This window comes from Eucalyptus grandis, chromosome 5 (assembly GCF_016545825.1).
Source record: "Eucalyptus grandis isolate ANBG69807.140 chromosome 5, ASM1654582v1, whole genome shotgun sequence".
NCBI lineage: Eukaryota > Viridiplantae > Streptophyta > Magnoliopsida > Myrtales > Myrtaceae > Eucalyptus > Eucalyptus grandis.
This window is the reverse complement of record NC_052616.1, coordinates 53,837,622-53,862,907: the sequence shown is the minus strand read 5'-3', so window position 1 is coordinate 53,862,907 and position 25,286 is coordinate 53,837,622. Positions and strand designations below refer to the sequence as shown.

Sequence of the window (25,286 nt, the reverse complement as noted above, 5' to 3'; positions counted from 1 at the left end):
TGATTTGGTTGGTTGTTTGGTTGTGATTGGTTTGGATTTGGATTGTTTGATCATTTAATGCTTGTATCTTAAGCGCTGTTGGTCATTTAATGCTTGCGGTATCTTAAGCGTTGTTGGTCATTTAATGCTTGCGGTATCTTTAGCGCTGTTGGTATTCATGGCAAAGATAGTTGTTTTTATAGGACTAACTTATCTCATGTGGATGCAGATTTAATACTATCTTTAGTAATCCATTTATCTTTTGTGAGATATCCTTGTTTGCTTGAGCATTATCTTGTAAGTCAAAAATATCCAAATCTGCAGGAAAGTTTTGTCACCATAAAAAAGGAGGAGATTGTTGGAAAAACTTCATCATTTATTTTGAAGCCGACAAAACGTTTCCATCGTCTAGTCTCGAAGACTTGCAGACTCTTTCGTCAAAGTCTGAAGACCGCCAAACCGCTAGACTCAAGATTCAAATTCTACTCTCATTGACAGTTTCTAGACCGTCGAAGAAGACTTATCCATAATTGAGTATTTCTTTAAGGATTTGATTTGAAGCGTTAAAGAAGATCTCACTACTGGAGATAGCATCTCGGAATCTATTATTCGTCTTGAAATTAATTCGGGTAATTTGGATCCGTTGAATAGTGAAGCATACTTGGGAGGTTAATATGGATACATTGGCTGATGTGATTGGAGTAGAGAGAGGATCAATATAGAGAAGAGACAGAACAAATGAGTGAAGAGAGGAAATCGATGAGAAAAAAGAAGCGAGAGGAAGAAAGAACTGCGAGAAGAAGAGGGCGGAGGAGAACAAGAAGAGACAGAGCATGAAGAGTACTTCTCTCCGCCCAAGGCACCGAAACAGGGGGAGCTGCCGAGAAAAGAGGTATCTCTTCCATTGCTTTTACTAGTGAAGATGTTAGCCATTCACCCGCAAATCCGGAAGATGTATATGCCTCTCAATTTCCGAGGAAGGTCATGAGGTTTCATCTCCAAATATGGGTGCTCATGCTGAAATGCCATCATCTGCCAATACTCCTCAAACTGATCATGCAAAAGCAAGCACTCAAACCGACAACTCATCGACTTTCAAAGATTGCTCGATGTTCTTATGGAGATGCGAGGCCGATTTATGCCCTAGGATGCGAAGTTCGGAATATGCGAATGCCGGTCAAGCCTCTTCGTTTCTTTGCATGATCAAATTCAGGCCCTTACTCTTCAAGTTCAAGTAATTACCAAGGGTGAAGAAGTGGCGCAAGGCGAAGGAGGATTTGAAAAAGCTGGAAGAGACTGTCAAGTCGATGGGAGATTTCCAGCTTGTTCGCGTTCCAAAACAATCTTAATTTCTCTTTTCGTCTCTACCTTTTTAATGCTGACAAAAAGGAGGAGATGGTGCAGATTTGAGATTTGACTCTTGTTTGATTTGACTTTTGATTTGGTTGGTTGTTTGGTTGTGATTGGTTTGGATTTGGATTGTTTGATCATTTAATGCTTGTATCTTAAGCGCTGTTGGTCATTTAATGCTTGCGGTATCTTAAGCGTTGTTGGTCATTTAATGCTTGCGGTATCTTTAGCGCTGTTGGTATTCATGGCAAAGATAGTTGTTTTTATAGGACTAACTTATCTCATGTGGATGCAGATTTAATACTATCTTTAGTAATCCATTTATCTTTTGTGAGATATCCTTGTTTGCTTGAGCATTATCTTGTAAGTCAAAAATATCCAAATCTGCAGGAAAGTTTTGTCACCATAAAAAGGAGGAGATTGTTGGAAAAAACTTCATCATTTATTTTGAAGCTCGACAAAACGTTTCCATCGTCTAGTCGAAGACTTGCGAGACTCTTTCGTCAAAGTCCGAAGACCGCCAAACCGCTAGACTCAAGATTCAAATTCTACTCTCATTGACAGGTTTCTAGACCGTCGAAGAAGACTTATCCATAATTGAGTATTTCTTTAAGGATTTGATTTGAACTGTTAAAGAAGATCTCACTACTGGAGATAGCATCTCGGAATCTATTATTCGTCTTGAAATTAATTCGGGTAATTTGGATCCGTTGAATAGTGAAGCATACTTGGGAGGTTAATATGGATACATTGGCTGATGTGATTGGAGTAGAGAGAGGATCAATATAGAGAAGAGACAGAACAAATGAGTGAAGAGAGGAAATCGATGAGAAAAGAAGCGAGAGGAAGAAAGAACTGCGAAGAAGAGGGCAAGAGGAGAACAAGAAGAGACAGAGCATGAAGAGTACTTCTCTCCGCCCTTTGAAGGCACCGAAACAAAGGGGAGCTGCCGAGAAAAGAGGTATCTCTTCCATTGCTTTTACTAGTGAAGATGTTAGCCATTCACCCGCAAATCCAGGAAGATGTATATGCCTCTCAATTTCGAGGAAGGTCATGAGGTTTCATCTCCAAATATGGGTGCTCATGCTGAAATGCCATCATCCGCCAATACTCCTCAAACCGATCATGCAAAAGCAAGCACTCAAACCGACAACTCATCGACTTTCAAAGATTGCTCGATGTTCTTATGGAGATGCGAGGCGATTTATGCCCTAGGATGCGAAGTTCGAATATGCGAATGCCAGTCAAGCCTCTTGGTTTCTTTGCATGATCAAATTCAGGCCCTTACTCTTCAAGTTCAAGTAATTACCAAGGGTGAAGAAGTGGCGCAAGCGAAGGAGGATTTGAAAAAGCTGGAAGAGACTGTCAAGTCGATGGGAGATTTCCAGCTTGTTCGCGTTCCAAAACAATCTTAATTTCTCTTTTCGTCTCTACCTTTTTAATGCGACAAAAAGGAGGAGATGGTGCGGATTTGAGATTTGACTCTTGTTTGATTTGACTTTTGATTTGGTTGGTTGTTTGGTTGTGATTGGTTTGGATTTGGATTGTTTGATCATTTAATGCTTGTATCTTAAGCGCTGTTGGTCATTTAATGCTTGCGGTATCTTAAGCGTTGTTGGTCATTTAATGCTTGCGGTATCTTTAGCGCTGTTGGTATTCATGGCAAAGATAGTTGTTTTTATAGGACTAACTTATCTCATGTGGATGCAGATTTAATACTATCTTTAGTAATCCATTTATCTTTTGTGAGATATCCTTGTTTGCTTGAGCATTATCTTGTAAGTCAAAAATATCCAAATCTGCAGGAAAGTTTTGTCACCATAAAAAAGGAGGAGATTGTTGGAAAAAACTTCATCATTTATTTTGAAGCCGACAAAACGTTTCCATCGTCTAGTCTCGAAGACTTGCGACTCTTTCGTCAAAGTCGAAGACCGCCAAACCGCTAGACTCAAGATTCAAATTCTACTCTCATTGACAGAGTTTCTAGACCGTCGAAGAAGACTTATCCATAATTGAGTATTTCTTTAAGGATTTGATTTGAACCGTTAAAGAAGATCTCACATTTGGAGATAGCATCTCGGAATCTATTATTCGTCTTGAAATTAATTCGGGTAATTTGGATCCGTTGAATAGTGAAGCATACTTGGGAGGTTAATATGGATACATTGGCTGATGTGATTGGAGTAGAGAGAGGATCAATATAGAGAAGAGACAGAACAAATGAGTGAAGAGAGGAAATCGATGAGAAAAGAAGCGAGAGGAAGAAAGAAGCTGAGAAGAAGAGGGCGAGAGGAGAACAAGAAGAGACAGAGCATGAAGAGTACTTCTCTCCGCCCGAAGGCACTGAAACAAGGGGGAGCTGCCGAGAAAAGAGGTATCTCTTCCATTGCTTTTACTAGTGAAGATGTTAGCCATTCACCGCAAATCCAGAAGATGTATATGCCTCTCAATTTCGAGGAAGGTCATGAGGTTTCATCTCCAAATATGGGTGCTCATGCTGAAATGCCATCATCTCGCCAATACTCCTCAAACTGATCATGCAAAAGCAAGCACTCAAACTGACAACTCATCAGACTTTCAAAGATTGCTCGATGTTCTTATGGAGATGCGAGGCCAGATTTATGCCCTAGGATGCGAAGTTCAGAATATGCAGAATGCCAGTCAAGCCTCTTTTTCTTTGCATGATCAAATTCGGGCCCTTACTCTTCAAGTTCAAGTAATTACCAAGGGTGAAGAAGTGGCGCAAGGCGAAGGAGGATTTGAAAAAGCTGGAAGAGACTGTCAAGTCGATGGGAGATTTCCAGCTTGTTCGCGTTCCAAAACAATCTTAATTTCTCTTTTCGTCTCTACCTTTTTAATGCTGACAAAAAGGAGGAGATGGTGCAGATTTGAGATTTGACTCTTGTTTGATTTGACTTTTGATTTGGTTGGTTGTTTGGTTGTGATTGGTTTGGATTTGGATTGTTTGATCATTTAATGCTTGTATCTTAAGCGCTGTTGGTCATTTAATGCTTGCGGTATCTTAAGCGTTGTTGGTCATTTAATGCTTGCGGTATCTTTAGCGCCGTTGGTATTCATGGCAAAGATAGTTGTTTTTATAGGACTAACTTATCTCATGTGGATGCAGATTTAATACTATCTTTAGTAATCCATTTATCTTTTGTGAGATATCCTTGTTTGCTTGAGCATTATCTTGTAAGTCAAAAATATCCAAATCGCAGGGAAAGTTTTGTCACCATAAAAAAGGAGGAGATTGTTGGAAAAAACTTCATCATTTATTTTGAAGCTGACAAAACGTTTCCATCAGTCTAGTCTGAAGACTTGCAGACTCTTTCGTCAAAGTCTGAAGACCGCCAAACCGCTAGACTCAAGATTCAAATTCTACTCTCATTGACAGTTTCTAGACCGTCGAAGAAGACTTATCCATAATTGAGTATTTCTTTAAGGATTTGATTTGAACTGTTAAAGAAGATCTCACGGCTGGAGATAGCATCTCGGAATCTATTATTCGTCTTGAAATTAATTCGGGTAATTTGGATCCGTTGAATAGTGAAGCATACTTGGGAGGTTAATATGGATACATTGGCTGATGTGATTGGAGTAGAGAGAGGATCAATATAGAGAAGAGACAGAACAAATGAGTGAAGAGAGGAAATCGATGAGAAAAGAAGCAGAGGAAGAAAGAACTGCAGAAGAAGAGGGCAGAGGAGAACAAGAAGAGACAGAGCATGAAGAGTACTTCTCTCCGCCTGAAGGCACTGAAACAGGGGGAGCTGCTGAGAAAAGAGGTATCTCTTCCATTGCTTTTACTAGTGAAGATGTTAGCCATTCACCTGCAAATCCAGAAGATGTATATGCCTCTCAATTTCCTGAGGAAGGTCATGAGGTTTCATCTCCAAATATGGGTGCTCATGCTGAAATGCCATCATCTGCCAATACTCCTCAAACTGATCATGCAAAAGCAAGCACTCAAACCGACAACTCATCGACTTTCAAAGATTGCTCGATGTTCTTATGGAGATGCGAGGCCAGATTTATGCCCTAGGATGCGAAGTTCGAATATGCAGAATGCCGTCAAGCCTCTTCGGTTTCTTTGCATGATCAAATTCAGGCCCTTACTCTTCAAGTTCAAGTAATTACCAAGGGTGAAGAAGTGGCGCAATCGAAGGAGGATTTGAAAAGCTGGAAGAGACTGTCAAGTCGATGGGAGATTTCCAGCTTGTTCGCGTTCCAAAACAATCTTAATTTCTCTTTTCGTCTCTACCTTTTTAATGCCGACAAAAAGGAGGAGATGGTGCGATTTGAGATTTGACTCTTGTTTGATTTGACTTTTGATTTGGTTGGTTGTTTGGTTGTGATTGGTTTGGATTTGGATTGTTTGATCATTTAATGCTTGTATCTTAAGCGCTGTTGGTCATTTAATGCTTGCGGTATCTTAAGCGTTGTTGGTCATTTAATGCTTGCGGTATCTTTAGCGTTGTTGGTATTCATGGCAAAGATAGTTGTTTTTATAGGACTAACTTATCTCATGTGGATGCAGATTTAATACTATCTTTAGTAATCCATTTATCTTTTGTGAGATATCCTTGTTTGCTTGAGCATTATCTTGTAAGTCAAAAATATCCAAATCGCAGGAAAGTTTTGTCACCATAAAAAAGGAGGAGATTGTTGGAAAAAACTTCATCATTTATTTTGAAGCTGACAAAACGTTTCCATCAGTCTAGTCTGAAGACTTGCAGACTCTTTCGTCAAAGTCTGAAGACCGCCAAACCGCTAGACTCAAGATTCAAATTCTACTCTCATTGACAGGTTTCTAGACCGTCGAAGAAGACTTATCCATAATTGAGTATTTCTTTAAGGATTTGATTTGAACTGTTAAAGAAGATCTCACGGCTGGAGATAGCATCTCGGAATCTATTATTCGTCTTGAAATTAATTCGGGTAATTTGGATCCGTTGAATAGTGAAGCATACTTGGGAGGTTAATATGGATACATTGGCTGATGTGATTGGAGTAGAGAGAGGATCAATATAGAGAAGAGACAGAACAAATGAGTGAAGAGAGGAAATCGATGAGAAAAGAAGCGAGAGGAAGAAAGAACTGAAGAAGAAGAGGGCGAGAGGAGAACAAGAAGAGACAGAGCATGAAGAGTACTTCTCTCCGCCCGAAGGCACCGAAACGGGGGGAGCCGCCGAGAAAAGAGGTATCTCTTCCATTGCTTTTACTAGTGAAGATGTTAGCCATTCACCCGCAAATCCGTAAGATGTATATGCCTCTCAATTTCCGAGGAAGGTCATGAGGTTTCATCTCCAAATATGGGTGCTCATGCTGAAATGCCATCATCTCGCCAATACTCCTCAAACCGATCATGCAAAAGCAAGCACTCAAACCGACAACTCATCGACTTTCAAAGATTGCTCGATGTTCTTATGGAGATGCGAGGCCGATTTATGCCCTAGGATGCGAAGTTCGAATATGCGGAATGCCGCCAAGCCTCTTCGGTTTCTTTGCATGATCAAATTCAGGCCCTTACTCTTCAAGTTCAAGTAATTACCAAGGGTGAAGAAGTGGCGCAACTGAAGGAGGATTTGAAAAAGCTGGAAGAGACTGTCAAGTCGATGGGAGATTTCCAGCTTGTTCGCGTTCCAAAACAATCTTAATTTCTCTTTTCGTCTCTACCTTTTTAATGCTGACAAAAAGGAGGAGATGGTGCAGATTTGAGATTTGACTCTTGTTTGATTTGACTTTTGATTTGGTTGGTTGTTTGGTTGTGATTGGTTTGGATTTGGATTGTTTGATCATTTAATGCTTGTATCTTAAGCTACGTTGGTCATTTAATGCTTGCGGTATCTTAAGCGTTGTTGGTCATTTAATGCTTGCGGTATCTTTAGCGCTGTTGGTATTCATGGCAAAGATAGTTGTTTTTATAGGACTAACTTATCTCATGTGGATGCAGATTTAATACTATCTTTAGTAATCCATTTATCTTTTGTGAGATATCCTTGTTTGCTTGAGCATTATCTTGTAAGTCAAAAATATCCAAATCTGCAGGAAAGTTTTGTCACCATAAAAAAGGAGGAGATTGTTGGAAAAAACTTCATCATTTATTTTGAAGCTGACAAAACGTTTCCATCAGTCTAGTCTGAAGACTTGCAGACTCTTTCGTCAAAGTCTGAAGACCGCCAAACCGCTAGACTCAAGATTCAAATTCTACTCTCATTGACAGTTTCTAGACCGTCGAAGAAGACTTATCCATAATTGAGTATTTCTTTAAGGATTTGATTTGAACTGTTAAAGAAGATCTCACGGCTGGAGATAGCATCTCGGAATCTATTATTCGTCTTGAAATTAATTCGGGTAATTTGGATCCGTTGAATAGTGAAGCATACTTGGGAGGTTAATATGGATACATTGGCTGATGTGATTGGAGTAGAGAGAGGATCAATATAGAGAAGAGACAGAACAAATGAGTGAAGAGAGGAAATCGATGAGAAAAGAAGCGGAGAGGAAGAAAGAACCAGAAGAAGAGGGCGAGAGGAGAACAAGAAGAGACAGAGCATGAAGAGTACTTCTCCGCCCTTTGAAGGCACCAAACAGGGGGAGCTGAGAAAAGAGGTATCTCTTCCATTGCTTTTACTAGTGAAGATGTTAGCCATTCACCCGCAAATCCGGAAGATGTATATGCCTCTCAATTTCCTGAGGAAGGTCATGAGGTTTCATCTCCAAATATGGGTGCTCATGCTGAAATGCCATCATCTGCCAATACTCCTCAAACTGATCATGCAAAAGCAAGCACTCAAACTGACAACTCATCAGACTTTCAAAGATTGCTCGATGTTCTTATGGAGATGCGAGGCCAGATTTATGCCCTAGGATGCGAAGTTCAGAATATGCAGAATGCCAGTCAAGCCTCTTCAGTTTCTTTGCATGATCAAATTCAGGCCCTTACTCTTCAAGTTCAAGTAATTACCAAGGGTGAAGAAGTGGCGCAACTGAAGGAGGATTTGAAAAAGCTGGAAGAGACTGTCAAGTCGATGGGAGATTTCCAGCTTGTTCGCGTTCCAAAACAATCTTAATTTCTCTTTTCGTCTCTACCTTTTTAATGCGACAAAAAGGAGGAGATGGTGCGATTTGAGATTTGACTCTTGTTTGATTTGACTTTTGATTTGGTTGGTTGTTTGGTTGTGATTGGTTTGGATTTGGATTGTTTGATCATTTAATGCTTGTATCTTAAGCGCTGTTGGTCATTTAATGCTTGCGGTATCTTAAGCGTTGTTGGTCATTTAATGCTTGCGGTATCTTTAGCGCTGTTGGTATTCATGGCAAAGATAGTTGTTTTTATAGGACTAACTTATCTCATGTGGATGCAGATTTAATACTATCTTTAGTAATCCATTTATCTTTTGTGAGATATCCTTGTTTGCTTGAGCATTATCTTGTAAGTCAAAAATATCCAAATCTGCAGGAAAGTTTTGTCACCATAAAAAAGGAGGAGATTGTTGGAAAAACTTCATCATTTATTTTGAAGCTCGACAAAACGTTTCCATCGCCTAGTCTCGAAGACTTGCGACTCTTTCGTCAAAAGTCCGAAGACCGCCAAACCGCTAGACTCAAGATTCAAATTCTACTCTCATTGACAGTTTCTAGACCGTCGAAGAAGACTTATCCATAATTGAGTATTTCTTTAAGGATTTGATTTGAACTGTTAAAGAAGATCTCACGGCTGGAGATAGCATCTCGGAATCTATTATTCGTCTTGAAATTAATTCGGGTAATTTGGATCCGTTGAATAGTGAAGCATACTTGGGAGGTTCTACTTATTGGAAACCTAGATCCTGATCATATGGACAAGCAGGATTGGTGGGCTATCGTCATATTCCTTAAATAACTCGAGATCTTCTTAATTGATTCTGTCCAACGGGTAGATTGGAAGAACTAATTTGGAAAGTGCCAACGGTTATGAAGGCATGTATGAGTATATAAGGAAGACGCTCTAGTTATTTGAGTGTGTGCGCAATAGAGAAATTCCAAAGTCTAAAACTTGTTCTTTGCTGATTCAATTGTTGAGCATAAATCTGTACTCAAAAGAGAGTTTATACATTTGTGAGGCCTTAAGGAAGTGTAGCAGAGTCTTTACACTGTGAATCAAGGACGTGATACTGTAATGACTCTTTTGATTTATAGTGAAATCCAGCCGGTTGGCTGTCAGTGTAGGAGAGTGGACGTATGCTTGAATTAAGCCGAACCACTATAAATCTTGTGTTCTTATTCTCTTCCCTAAACTCATTTACTTTGTTTGTAACTTTATTTAATTGTTAGAGTCTTTTTTCCTTTTCAAAGTCTACTATTAAACATACTTAGGTTAAAAGTAAAGTTTTACACTATACTCTACAAAAATTTGTTTTCGCACCTATTCATTCCCTCTAGGTGCTCGTACTAGCATTTACAACCTGAAGTGCCAAGTGGCCCACAGGCACACCCTTGATCTCGTGGATCTTCTCCTTCAACCGCGCTACCATGTCATTCACATCGATCTCGACTGGGACGTGCACTTTCAAGGAAGCACTCTTCACGCTGAGCTGGAGTTTTGTGCTTGGAGATGGCAAGGGCTCTTCGGCCTTATTAGGGTTTTTGGGCGAGGTGGTGTCGACCACGACGAGCTGGACGTGAGAGTTCTGTAGGATCTCGCAGTGCTCGACATCACGCTCGTCTTGAAGGACTCGGCCATTGAAGATTAGGGTTTGTGTCGTCATGGGGATCCCTTGGTATTTCTGGATCTTCTCTTTAATCTCTTGAACTGTGTCGAAGTAACCAACTTCGATTGAGAAGGGTCTTCCTCTTTGAGGCTCGAAGATAACATCCATGGAAAACAAAAAGAAAAATAGTGATATCGTCGACAATGCCGCACTAGGGTTTTTAATTAAGCGAGGTGCTACAAATTAGTTTTGAGGATAACAGCCAGCGAGATTTTCTAACTGACAAACAAAATGCCATCTAGGTCATTTAAATCCTTTGATTCGAACCTTAAATGGCAACAACATGCGATTTTCGATAGCTTAAAACCTAAATTTACTATTACGGGTCCAAGATTTATGATTTATAAGGTCATGTGATGATGACGGATTGAGATAAATCCAAAACATGGAGTGTAATTCATAACTTACCCTTAAGCCCTAGATTTTGCCACAAGGCCATTTTGAGTATGCAATCCATATCAAAAGTCACTAAATCTGTTGCTCGTATTACAATGGTTATGGGAAATATTTTATTCTACAAGTAAAGTAGTTTACAGTCGATGCCGTCACACAATCTGTTTTGTAGAATCAAAAATCAATATCAAGTAATAAGTATATACCAAAGTTACTTGAGGCAAAGATTTAACGGGGAAATGTGATATCTAGCTAAGTTAAAGATCTAATTAAAGGAATTTTTAAATGGGTCCAATCACTTACACAATTGTGGTGAAATCTTATCCATTATAATTGCTAAAGCCACAATAGTTGGTCGGATTTTGGGACAGATGATTTTTTTTTCCTTTTTAACTTTTCTTATTTTGCGTCGAAAGACCCAAGCAAAGTCTAGTCTCAACGAGATCATTAGATGGAATTAGCCAATAGAGAGTTGAGAGATAACATTTGATCCCTTTCATTTATTTTCATTTATTTTCTTTTTTGATATCCTATAAACTATTTTTCTTATTTATATGTTTAGAGTTTCCTATGAGTTCATGTAATTGAATAGCCGAGTCCATTTTTGTAACACGTGACTGAAAGATTATGAAGTTTTGTGCCAAATTATCTCATAAATTGAAAAGATAGCATATAGGTATATTTTGAATTCGCGCAACATTAGGAATTTCATCATTTGAGATTATGAGCAAACATTAGAATGTTGGTAATTAGCTCAAATAAGAATTGATAATGCAAAATTCATTATTAATCGGACCTGAGAAAAGTCGGTAGATACTCTAATTGAGATTTGTAATTTCTAAAAAGAGTTTTAAAATGTTGATAAGCAAGACAAATAAAATTGTTCAACGATAATAAAATATTGTACCTTAAAAAATCTGAAAATAACATAAATGAAAGTCTGTGACTTAAAATTTGTTGGTAACTTAATCAAACAAAAATTAGTAGGTACTAAAATAAAGGTTGATACTTCCATATGAAATTGGTAAATTAAGTTATTGGTCATAGATTTGAATGAATTGGTAATAGATTAGAATAAAAGTCGGTAATAGATAATAGAATTTACTTTTGTTAGAGATAAAAAGAAAAGTTGATATATAAAAAACTAAATAAACATCAATAACTAACTCAAAGTAGAGTTGGTAACATAAATTAGATGGTAACTCAATTAAAGAAAAGCTGGTAATAACTCTAATAGAGGTTGGTAATTTCTAAAACAAGTTGACAAATTTTAGGTCAGTTTCAGGTTGGCTCCAGAGGGTCTCAATTCAGTTTCTGGTTCCAAAATATTAGAATCAACCCTTATAGAGTGGGTTCCAGGATCTTGGCAGTAAATCAGCTCACCTTGGAATGGATCCCTTGATTCAGGTCTTGCTTTAATTTGATTGACGTGCTTAAGGACATATCTCTAAGGGAAAGCACTTACAGTAGTTCTTACTTCATGGTTACAATTCTGACAATTCATTCTTACCTCATTTATATAGAAGAATAAGGATTTCTTTAGGACAAAATGTTAAAAGGGCAAGTAAATTTGCGTAAGCTTGTGCTTGCAAGCTCAAAGTTGAAACACTTGATTGGCTTCAAAAGGCTTTGCCCCCACACTCAATGAGGCAAATTGAAACCAAATAAAAATAAACGAATGAATAAAGAAATAAAAAGGTTTTGATTGATGAAGCCTTACATCGCAAAGTGCAATTAGAGGCTAGAGGTATGGAGCCAAAAAAGGCAAAAAGAGACGTTATCTCATCGTCTCTATTTATAAGATAAAATATTACCATGCCTTTAGAAATACAAGATTCCCACTATTTGTCTCGGTGGCACATGGCCTTGTTCTTAGGGGTGAGCAGCGGTTTAGGGTCGACCCTGGACCGACCCTGGACCGACCCAACCCTGCCGGTCTTGGTCCGGTTCTCAAGGGGATTGGGTCGGTCCTTGGTCCTGAAATTCCAGGACCAACACTGTGCGGGTTGGTCCTCGGTCCTGAGAGTTTTGGGTCGGTCCAACCCCGTATATTATATTATATTATATTATATTATATTATATTATATTATTTATAATTCTTTTATATATTCAAACCTAAGTAAAATTTATGTTATATTATATTATATATAATTCTTTTATATATTCAAACCTAAGTAAAATGATGTTAAAGTTGTTGACTCCTCATGCTCACAGTCATGGACAGACGGCATCCAATTCCAAAAGGCGTGAAGTTTACGCCGTAAAGGTCTTCACGGCCTCCTCCTCCACAGTCTAGACTCCAGAGTACATTCTTCTTCATGAGGACCAAGGACTCCTCATAGTCATGGACTCGCAACGTCCAAAATGGCGCGAAGTTTATGCCGTAAATCTCCTCACGGCTTTCTTCCCTAAAGTACGTTCTCTTCCATTTTGTCTTCTTTGTTCTTCAATTTGCCAAAATCAAAAGTAGCAACATCCCGCTCGCCTCTAGTTGCCCGCGCCGCTCACCTTTGACCGTGCGCGTTGCTCGTGCCGCTCGCCACTCACCACTCGCCGCTTGCCGCTGGCCTCACTAAACGCTTGCCGCTTGCCAGTTGGCGCTCACCCCACCCGAGTAAATCAAAAAGAAAAAAGAAGAAGCCCTAATTAGAAACCCTAATGCTTAGCTTGCCCTTACTTTCCAAACACAACTTGACTAGTGATATCTACTTTGTGCTTCATTTGAGATCTTGTATTGGTATTTATACTTTAGTTGCACAATGCCGCATTATCAATGAATGTGTAATTTGAATTTGTAGGTTTACTTTTTTAGGGAGTATAAAAAACAAGACGAAATAAATTATCGATCGATCCTGGGTTGACCCTGGAACCGGACCGAACCCATTGGGTCGGTCCGGTCCTTGGTCCCAGGCTCAGTAGGGTCGGTTCTCGGTCCTAAAAATTGAGGACCAACACCATGCGGACGGGTTGGTCCTAGGGTTAGGGGGTGGCCCGGACCAACCCAGACCATGCTCACCCCTACTTGTTCTCATTTGAAAAATTCCTCGAAAAGGGAAACGAAGGATTAAAAACAATAAAGAAAAAGACAAGTGAGGCTGAGAGATATTGTTAAATAGCAAAAAGCATGTGAGCTTTCAGCTGTCCCTTATGTGACCACGTCTCCTTCCACTATCTTCTTTTTCTTGAATTGACTTCACCTTTAATCATCACGCCTTGCAAATTCCATGCTCAGAGAAGATTCCTCGGAAATAGTGCCCACTGAATCAGATGTACACACGACGATGCAACAAAGCTGTTTCTAGATCCCGAAGAAATGATTTTCTTTGGCATTATGGAGGACTAATTGGGTGTGTTTCAATGTCCGAACATGAAGGCAACTTGATGGTTCAAGATCAAGGGGAATTGCCATCCGGTTGGGGTTTGGTGATAGAAAGAGTGAAATATATGAGAAGGATTGTTCCCATGCTTGATCTGCCATATAGAGAGGGAAATGTTTAGTGAAATGGAATGATAATCAATGCATAACTTCAATGTCTAGCTAAACATATTGTAATTTTGGTTCAATACAAGTAAACAATTATTCGATTGTAGTGTAAGTGCTTTAAGATCGGCAATGGAGCTGAAAAGTTCGGTAGAAAGATGGCCAAGTGAGGACACTCAAGAGCGCTTACAAGGTAGCAAAGAAGACGAAAATCCTCTTAGGTTCAAGAATCCATGAAAGGGAAGTACGTCTTGAGCCACTCCTCCGAACGATGCATTTGCCACCGGCTATGGTGCATTTGCCGTCATTGACGACACCGGAGATGGTGGTGGTGATAGTATTCTGATGATTTGCTCGTGTGTCGTTAGAATGCTCCGCTGTCATCCCTCCGGCCTCCATGTTTGGTCTTTCCGGTGTGCTAATAATGATAGCCTCTTCTGTTGAGAATGCCCATTAATAAATTATGATGTTCCTTTGCCAAATAATTAATTATAAATAAGCGGGTAAAAAAGACAGGAACCCTAACCAAGATCTATTGATGTGTCGATCAAAGAAAGCTACTGTTATAACCCAATTTTTGTTAGTTCCATTGCCGGTAGAAAAAATTACTTATATCCTCACCGGTTGATTATTGACGCGTAGAAAAATTTGGTTGGAGAACTAAACTCCAAATATACACACTACTCATCTAACATTGAAGTGTAACTTTTTTGTTCTACTATAACTAACAAATCCTTGTATCAAACCCCTAAATCTTTAGTAGGTTGTCCCACTTAATTTGAAAATTCTCTCATATAGGAAGCCTAGCCAATAGACCTCCAAGTGGGAGAGCACCCATCAGAGAGTTTCTAAAAAATTTCGATTCTCAATTCCTAGAGAATTTAGAAGATGGAAAGCCAAAAGAAAGATTCTTCTTACCCGATAATATAGGGTGCCCAATTCATTAACTTTGTGACCTAACCCTTTACCCCTACCTATCTTACTTCTTTTGACATAGCATTAAAGAAGGCCATTACCTCTGGTATGAAAACAATAAATTTAATAAGAAAATTTGAATAAATTGTGTATCAATTATCATGATAAATGGCTTCCTTATCCTGGTAATTACCTTCCGGAATAAGCATAGATAATATTAAAAAAAGAAAGAAAAAGGCACATCATGAGGAATGAGAACAAATTCTTCCAAAATTCAAGTGAAGTTTTTATGAAGGGAAAAATATCTTGTACCTGCTTTTTCTGCATCGGTCTTATGATCATGAGCATTGGCATTAGCACTAGCATTAGTCTTCTTCTCAGCTCCACACTTAAAGCTCTTCCTTGTGGCCCCTGTCTGCAAGTTTTCAAGTGTTATCTTGCCATGAAGAGCGTGGGAACATTTCATTATGTAACGAATATCATGCCTATATGAAAACGAAGGCAAGAACACAATGAGTTATTTTTTTTAGGAAATTTCATGCCTATAGAAACGTTTGAGGGTCTGGCGAAATTTTTATGCTGTTGACAAATTGGAAATGGCATTTCGATTTGCTGTTCTTTTGGAGCTCATCATCATTCATACATTAATCCAGAATTGGAGAGAAGAATATGTGGGAACTGGAAAAAACACTATTCTTTCCTAGAAGATATATCTGGAAAAGGAACAAGATGAGAAACCACAACGTATTGGAGTAATCGAAGAGCCCAAAAAGAAAAAAAGGAAAAAGAAAAAGAAAAAACTCACCATGATCCAAGAGCTCTTAGCACTCTCTTTCATGGCGATGTTCGACAAGCTTTCCATGTTGACAACGAAATTCTCAGAAGTTCTCTGGATTCCCATCTTGCAGACTCATAAGCGTTGCTAAATCTTGAGAAATTTGTCACAGAGAGAGAGAGAGAGAGAGGGAGGGAGGGAGGGAGGGAGGGAAGCTGAATAGAGCAGTCAAATAGAAATAAAATAAAGGACAGCTTCTAGAACGGGGAAACTCTCAATTCTAATGGACTAGATTCACGGATAAATTATCATTTTGTAGAGAGAGAAGCTGGACAACTGCGTTAGAAATGGCGCGCCGAACGGCGCAATTCCTAGTATATCACCTCATGACTACGAAGAGATGAGGGACATCGAAACTGAAGCTAGACGACTTGTTCAATGCGTACGTTGATCTTCTGTCTTCCACCACCACCACCGCCACCAACAATGGGTTTGATCAAAGCTAGAGACGCGGAAACAACCTTAATCTACGTGAGGGAGTGAAGACCGAGACCGTTGCTGTGCTTCCAAAGTGGGCATCTTCATCTTTTCTTCTTCAACAAAGTGTATATAAGTCTCTGGGATAAGTGCACTGTAAGTCCTACAACTTATAATAAAAGTGTAGTTGAGTCCAAAACTTTCAAAAATTAAAATTATGTCCTAAAACTTATCAAATTGGCACGATTAACCCTGACTAATTTGGTTGATGTAAAATGCTGACTTTGTTTTTTTATATTATTTTCTCCATCCTACATGGCATTTATATGGCTAAAATGACGTCATTTTAGTGTAAATATGACTTTTTACTACAAATTAATTTAAATTATATTAAACATAAGAACATTTTAAAAACGCACAAAAAATAGAAAGAAGGTTAAACTTTGGCAAGGAAGCAAATTTATTTAAATTATATTAAATAAATTGTCAAGTTTACTTATTTTAATATAATTTAAATGATTTTATTAAAAAAATTATATTTTGACCAAAACGATGTCGTATTAACCTTATGATTTGTGTTTTAGTCACGTCATTATCATGTAGGAGAGAAAAAATAATAAAAAAAGTCGCGTAATCATTTTTTATTAGCCAATGTATGGAGTCACGAAAAAGACCTAATTGTACCAATTTAACAAGTTCCAAGAGTAATTTGTACTTTCATGACAAGTTTTAAAATATCTAGTACATTTATTCCTATAGCAAGTAGCTGTCTTGTTTTTTTTTTTTTTTCACTTTTTTTTTACTTAATAGTAAGAAGAACTAGTCACACCTTTAGGCTGCCTATGGTTGTCTAGACTTTTTATTGGATAGGATAAGGTTATGTTAGATGAAGATATGATGAGATTTATAATATTCTGTATGATATTTGTATATGTTTGTATAACGTGGGAAAATTTTAAATAAGCGCACAAAGTGGAGCCATTTTCTTGAAAAATGGTTCATGGTAGGCTTTTTCTTTACTAAGAGCCTAAAGTGAAGCCTTTTTACTAAAAAATGGCTTGAAGTTGATTTTGTCACAATTAAGGGCTTGAAGTTGGGCCATCTTCTTCAAAAAAGAAGAAGACTAAAGTGGCATTTATCTCAAATAAAGGCCCGAAGTGACCAATCTTAGTCTCAAATAAGATGAGATAAAAACACTAGGAGTGCAATAACTTTTGCATGATGCTCATATATGTGCCATAATTTTTTTTTATTCACTTGAGTGCAATTTTAAAAAAAAAAAATCGATCACTTGAGTGCCATTGACGATTTGCCTTATTTCAAAATCCAATGTGGCATTAATTAAAAATCAATTATTTGACGTGGCTCACTAGTAAGATGAAGTCAGCAATTGAGATGGCAAAAAGTGTTGTTTAGACATTTGATTGTAGAATCCTAACCTAGTTTAAAGAAATTGGGGGCATAATTCAACTTCTTTCTTCAATAAATTTAATCGAACACCAATGCTTCAAATTGTGGCAAATCACCTCATTATATTCACAATGGAGAGAAGAAGCAGGAGAAATAGTTCATGATTGCATCAATAAAGCCAAGACTAAGGTTAATAGGTTTGCTATTATGAATTGCAAAGTCCAATAAGAATAGCTTGACTGAGATATAATCCCGAGAGAATATTCCATGGATGCCCTAAGTATAAACAAAACTTCAATTGTGGATATTTCAGGTGGGTTGATGCAAAAAATTTTAATCAAGCAATAGAGGTGATCTTGGAGCTACTTCAAGGACTAAATCAACCTTCGCTTGTATTGACAGACAAGTTGGATGATGCGGACTCAGTGCAAGCAAATATCAAGGGTCTAGAATCTTTGGCCAACCATTTGAAGAAGATGTAAATTGAAAAAAGTGTTTTACCGTATGTTGCTTGTGTTAAAATTATCGTATTTTTTTTTGGTTTGTGGTCAGTTTTAAACTAAGTAATAAGAAGCTACTGAGCTAACCATAGTTGAAGAATAATGAAATTTGTTACCATATTTTGGGCAATGTATGTTACTCATTGCGATGTTGTTATTTTGGAAATGTAGTTAGTTATGACAATTTTGTGTATGTAGGTTGAATGGCCTCGTTTATGATTAAGTTCCTAGGTTGAATGACACGTTGTCTGGTTAATTTGGGGGAAATGGCGTTTTGTGTTGTAATTTGTGCATTATTGTTGATTATTGTAGAAAAAATAGATGCTTTGCAATTTGTAATGTAGCTTCTATAGTAAAAAACAGAGATGGTTAAACATTTTTTGGGTGGTTTTGGCTATTTTTCATATAGGGTTGAAGGACAGTAGAAGTTCCAATAAGTTTACGAGTGATTGTTTAAGTGTCAGAACTTGTTAGAAGTGAAGACTTAGGTTCCTCGACTTTTTAAAAAATAAGTTTCCGATTTCACTTTCTGAGAGACATCCTGTAACCATTTACAAAATACACTATTTTAGAGATTACATCAACCTTGGCTTGGATTTACATCCAGACCCAACAAAAAATGCACCTCACGAAACATAACAAATTACTCACCTTTAGTCTATGTCAACCAAAATTCGTTGTGTACCAAGCCTCTAGAGAGAGAGAGAGAGAGAGAGAGAGATCGTCGTTTCTGTAAAAGAAGCATTTAGAGAGAGAGAAAAACGATGATGTTTTTTTATACTCTTGTCATGTTGGATGAAGATTTTCCATGTATGACTTTAATTTCTTTTTAAAAAGCCACGTAAAAAAAAATAGTAAAAAAATCCATGCAAAATGCATTGTCGGAATAGGTACTCAAGTAAGTGATTTTATATCGATGTGACACTCAAGTGAGTAAATAAAATTATAGCATTCAAGTAAGCGTCATATATAAAAGTTATGACATTCGTAGTGTTTTTTTTTTTATCTCCAACTAACGCTTGAGCTTATCAGTTAACCCAATCTTTGTTGCCTGACCGGCTTACATGCGTGATTTACGTCCTTATTTTGGCAGCAACATCTAGGGGCCAAGAACGCCAGACATTAATGCAATGGAGAAGCTACATTGATGATATCAGGAGGAAATTTTCCTAAACCTAGCTTCAATTCAGGCCTTTTTCAAATTATGTCAAAGCAGAAATGTTCAAACAGAATTCAAAATATTAATAAAAATTTATCCACATTAACGGCAGCCGTATCATATAGGATAACCAACATCCACATCAGTGATTTCCGACTAAAATTAGCTGGATGGACTCAAATAGCACAAATGCAAAAAAGTTAACTCTAAATATTTTAAATCGACAGGTTTATTATTGAATTCATGCTAATGCAATAGATCTATAACTTTTTTAATACTTTCCCAGTGATATGCATATGCTCCAATTGTTGCTAGAAAATAGCATACTTCTACGTGCATAGCTGTAACGTTTTTCTAGATATAAAAGTCTACATGTACAGTTCACTAATCGTGATCAGGACTTCTTCATTAGTGCCTCATTTGCATTGTAAGACAGCTACATGCGCAAATCATAACCTAGGATTAGTCCTAGGATCATATGGGGAAGTTCTATCCACTTTGCCAATTCTGGATCGCAGGCATCGTGCACCTATCCAACTAGAATGCGCTTTCTTTATATCAGTAATTGAAGGATTTAGGCGTGTGCGGATCCAGTCAACAGAGGAGGGGAGAACCTGGTGAATGTTTACATAAGAGAATTCGAAAGAAACACGCGTGCCGTCGACCCCGAAATTCTTATCTAGATCCGATCCGTTGTGGACCGGGCGATAACTGCCGTCGGAATTTGTATGACAACATTCACACGAGATCCATATTATCAACGGTTGAGGTTTAGGTGGCGTTGGAAAAATTTGCAAAGCACATGGAAGAGGAAGCAGAATCCCGGCGGAGAACAGGGAGGAAATCCTCCTCCATCTCATCCACTTCTTTCCCTTCAAGGCACGCAATCCTGCCCACATTTTTTTTTTTTTTTTTTTTTATGATATCTAGTAAAAAGAAATACAATTTAATATTAATTTTAATTAAATGCTCACGCATCTTCAGCAGGGGCTACTTTGGAGCCTGCTGTACCTAAAGTAGGTGAAATTCCATGAGTTGACTAATTAGGATTTCAAGGAGCAAATGCACGTGTATGGGTTTAGAATGTATAGAACAAGTTCCATCGCATATATAGGACCCTAAACTCAAACAATGATTTAAGCGTAATATCCGTGTAATTGAACATCTCTAGAGAGAAAATTTAGTAGCTCGATAAACCTAATTAACATCATTTTTTTTTCATTAACCTGATTAACAACTTGACTTCTATATCCACGAGTTGAATATTCAATGATTCAGTATTTCATGGCGCATTACATTATCCAATTCAATAACCACATTATTATTGCACACTTATATCAGTTGAGAGAGAGAGAGAGAGAGAGAGAGAGAGAGAGAGAGAGAGAGAGAGAGAGAGAGAGAGAGAGAGAGAGAGAGAGAGAGAGAGAGAGAGAGAGAGAGAGAGAGAGATCTTAAATTAATTATTCAGTTAATTAAGGTGAATTCAAGTGAATTAAATATATTTTCTTTCAATTATTGGCCAACGAATTGGTCAAATGCTTTGATTCATCACCATGCAGTTCAGTTTCTGATTCCATCCGATGTGTTTGATTACGTTACCCGCGGGCTTGTGGTGCCACTAGATATTAAGGAAGGCCAACTCATATCATATAGTTTTCATTTCGAGAATTAATTTTGCTAGTACATCTTTTAATAACGGGAAAATTAATCAATATTTCTAAGTGTACGAAATACTTCTCTAATATCCCGAATCATATAAGATGTAAGGCAAACTTTTAGTGCGCGATCCAAACATGAAATTCCATTCACACGATGATATGGAGAATCGAATAATTACTGTGTACTGTCGCTGCTGCATTTCATGGACCAATCAATATGTTCCAAAGATTATCAATATTATTATCTTTGTAAATATATCAAAGTGGGGAATTGGGTACTCTTTTCCTAAATATTGTAAAGTGGAAGGCTTGGAAGTCAACTTCTTAGGCCCAATGAGATGAGGCCGCTCAAAAGTATCATTATAACAATTATGAAAAAAAATAATTTGGGTTTTAATTAAGATGTGGACACTTAAAAGAATTGAAATGAATGAGTCAAATGTTTACTAGATAGATATTAATGAGATGAGGCCAATTGTATATAGCGTTTCAATATTTGTTATAGCGATGTCTTCATTATCATTTTTAGGCGTCATTTGTTTTGAGGAAAACATATACCTTAGTTTTTGGTATTTGGTTTATTTAGAAAAATGAGTCAATGAAAAATGTTTTCATATAAAAGCTTAAATTCAGAAAACTGATTTACTCTTTATAAAGTTAGAAAACTATTTTTAGATATATGACTAAGTATCGTCTCTTGAACTTGAAAACTCTACATTTGGGCGAGAGAAACCCGATGTTGGTTCCTAGGTCCCGGCACTTAGGATCAAGTTTCTAGCAACTAGGCCCGGGTCTATCGAGGCTGGGTTCGGACCTGTGGTGCTTGTGCCCATGCCCGATGCCCCAACACCTAAGGTCAGATCCACAAAGGCTGTGCTCGGGTCCTTGACACTCTGGCCTAGGTCCACAATGGTTGTGCATGAGCCCTCGGTGCTTTTCTTGGGTACTTGGTTAATGAAATGTTAGTAATTATAAAAATATTTCTAAAAAATTCAAAATTTTAATTATTTTTATTTTTGTTTTGTTTTATTTTTTTCCGTCCTGCTTCTTCCTCGGCTAGTTGCCAGCCATGGCAACCTGGCGACGGCCACTGATCGGTCACAAGCGAGCTTGACCTCATCAGCCTTGGGTGTGGCTCAAGCTCGCTGGAATCTATTGAGTCTCGAGCAAGAGGCTCCTTCACCTTGCCTTGACCTAAGCTTGACTTGACCTCACCTCAATCGGAAGAGCTCTCCTTGAACCTTGCCATAACCGGTGAGCTGGAACTCGCCATATTCCAGTGAGGCTTGACCTCGCCTCATTTGCCCTACTTGTGGTGCTGATTTTTCTTGTATCTCTTATTTGTTTCCTCTGGTTTGCCATGTACCGGAGCGAGTGCGAGTCCAAGTTCATATACATGAGGCCACGAAAGTTGAGGTAGGACATGGTGAATGTTTGTATAGAAGAATTTGAAACGATGCGTGGATCGTTGACCACGAAATTCTTATTCAGATCCAATTCGCCGCTGGATTTTGTATGACTTCATAATATACATGAGACCTTTGTTATCAATGGTTGAGATTCATCCGATTGACAATGCACCCAAGTCCCGGCAAGAAAATGCACGGCAAAACCTAGCCCCAAGTCTCATGCTAGTTTAAAGTCACTAAACCCTAAAACTAAAAGTGTAGTGGATACCATAATGAAGTGCAGATAATATTGAAGTAAGTATGCATAAGCTTTTCTCTCCAGTAGTACCTATTTAAGAGGCATCGAATGCATTTGCAAGGCACATGGATGAGGAAACAAAGTCCCGGCGGAGAAAAAGGAGAAAATTCGTCGCCTCATCCACTTATTTCCGTTCAAGGCACGCAATCCTGTCCACATATTCCTCTTATGAAGTAAAATAAAATATTCTCACTTAACATTACTTTCAGGGTTGAATGGGACTTCCTGGAAGCTTATTTGAAGCATTTGGGTTTTCATGACAGTTGGGTTACTCGGGTTATGGCCTGTGTTACTACAGTCTCTTTCAGCATTCGTTTTAATGGCGACCAACTCCCTTACTTTAAGCCTACTAGAGGCCTGCGTCAAGGTGATCCCCTATCTCCATATCTCTTTATTTTACTAGCCAACGCTCTCTCCACTACAATCACTCAAGCTGTGGAAATGGGTCATATAAAAGGGATCCAATTCAATCGAGACTGTCCTAAGTTATCTCACCTCTTCTTTGCTGATGATTCAGTCTTTTTCCTTAAAGCAACACTGTCTGAATGTCAAAACCTTGCCAATCTACTCAACCAGTATTGTTTTGCTAAAGGCCAGCTCATTAATAGAAATAAATCAGGTGTGTTCTTTAGCAAATACTGTCCTATTTCTTTACAACAGAATCTAGCACAAGAACTCAGAGTACCTATTCTCAGTAAGTATGGAAAGTACCTGGGTATCCCCTCGGATTAGGGCCGATCCAAAAGGGAGATGTTCTCCTGGATCCTGGCAAGAGTTAATGCTAAGTTAGCAGGTTGGCAAGAACAGTTTTTATCGAAAAGTGGAAAGGAAATTTTACTGAAATTAGTTATTCAGGCCTTACCGCAGTATGCCATGTCTATCTTCAAGCTTCCGTTGTCTCTCTGCAGATTGATAGAAAAGAAGATCTCAGCATTCTGGTGGAGTAAACATAACAGCCAATTTGGAATTCATTGGAAAAATTGGGCAGAATTAAAGCTTTCAAAGGTTTCAGGGGGGATGGGCTTTAGAGATTTAATTAATTTTAACAAATCCATGCTTGGAAAGCAAGCGTGGCGTCTTTTATAGCAATCTAAAGCTATCTAGAGCCAGCTTTTTAAAGGCTTATATTTTAGAAACTCATCCTTTCAAACTGCTCCCTTAGGACATCGTCCTTCTTGGGGATGGCAGAGCTTATTAAAAGGTCGTGCAGCAATTTCTCCTAAACTACGCTGGTTAGTAAGCGATGGATCACAGATACACATCAGAGAAGCTAATTGGTTAGCAACAGGTCCGATAGGAGGCGTACCAGTGGAAGGGGAACCTGAACTAGTTGTTGATCTCATTGATTCGACGCACTCTGAATGGAAGTCATCCCTTGTTACCGCATTCTTCGATGTCCGGTCGACAAAGAATCCTCAATACTCCCATCAATGCATCCCTCCTTCATGATCAACTTATTTGGACAGAGACACCTTCGGGTACCTACACAGTTAAAAGTTGTTATCATTTTATGTCAACAAATTCTCAGCAACCAATACATAAACCCTCATCCTCTTACACTAACCCGCCCCAGTTGTGGAGGAAAATTTGGCACATGCGTACGGCTCCGAAGCTTAAGGTTTTTCTCTGGTTAGCATGCAAAAATGCACTTGCTACAAAATCAAACCTCTATCAACGCCATATCATTTCGAATCCCTACTGTTCTCTCTGCAATAATTCTGTCCCAGAATCCATAGAGCACCTATTTTTCTTTTGCCCTTGGACCAATGATATTTGGAATCATGAAGAAATTCAAATCAGGATATCACCTACCTCAGTTAGCAGATTTGATGCCTAGGTTGTTGACAGAGCTTCCTCCCACAAGCGGCTCCAGCATTTTGAAGTGATCGCTCACATTCGTGGGAAATCTGGCGCCATCGAAATAATGTCGTTTTCGTCGATTCCACCGGATCCGCTTCAAGTCGTCAATGATGCTCTTACCTAAAGCACCATCTTCAAGAATTTACAGCCCTCGCCACAGAACACCTAAAACACTCTGGTCAGTCTCGATAATGTATGGAAACCACCTGCTGAAGGCTATATAAAGTGCAATATTGATGGGGCATTTCGACAAGAATCAGAGCAAGGATCCATCACTTGTATTTACTGGGATAGTCAAGGCATATTACAGGATGTGCTTACCAGATCCGTGCCTGCCCAGTCCGCATTCCAAGCCGAGATCTATGCCCTCATATTTGCTCTTCAACGGATGATCCCAAAGGGACTCCAGCTTCATCGTTCGGTGATCGAATCTGATTGCCTTAAGTTGGTGGAGATCATTCGTACGAAACAGCAGCCGCCATGGAAGGACCAACACCTCTTCGCGATCCTCGGTGATCTTCTCGCTACAATGCCCTAATCTCTTGATACAAAGCATATCCGGCGTCAAGCTAACCTAGCGGCCCGACGGGCTGCTAAAGCCCACAGAGATCAAGGCCCACCCATCAACCGGCTTCTTTTCCCTCCTGCTATTTTCCTATCTATTCTATATTTTGATGCTTCGGATCTAGCTTGTAATGTTCCTTAATATAATATAAGTTCTCTTTCGACCAAAAAAAAAAAAATTAATACCGACGCATCTTCAGCAATGGCCAATTTGGAGCCTACAAAACCTAAAGTAGATGAAATTCCATATTTTCACTAATTAGGCCGACACATATTCAGCAAAAGAGCTAATTCGGAGCCTA

The 25,286-nt window shown here is 38.5% G+C and overlaps 2 long non-coding RNA genes and 1 pseudogene across 2 annotated transcripts; all 3 read right to left on the bottom strand.

Annotated features, from left to right (window-relative positions):
• Nucleotides 1-10,193, bottom strand: part of LOC120293121 — a 90,867-nt pseudogene extending 80,674 nt beyond the window's left edge.
• A 3,618-nt stretch (nucleotides 10,194-13,811) lies between these two features.
• LOC108960089 lies at nucleotides 13,812-15,279 on the bottom strand. Its single transcript, XR_005550945.1, has 3 exons — nucleotides 15,187-15,279; nucleotides 14,150-14,396; nucleotides 13,812-13,949 (listed from the first exon to the last, which is right to left on the bottom strand). It is a non-coding gene; the product is annotated as an uncharacterized LOC108960089 (long non-coding RNA).
• Nucleotides 15,280-23,156: 7,877 nt separating this feature from the next.
• LOC120293432 lies at nucleotides 23,157-23,959 on the bottom strand. The gene is made up of 3 exons (XR_005551233.1): nucleotides 23,867-23,959; nucleotides 23,423-23,462; nucleotides 23,157-23,325 (listed from the first exon to the last, which is right to left on the bottom strand). It is a non-coding gene; the product is annotated as an uncharacterized LOC120293432 (long non-coding RNA).
• Between the last annotated feature and the right edge of the window lie 1,327 nt (nucleotides 23,960-25,286).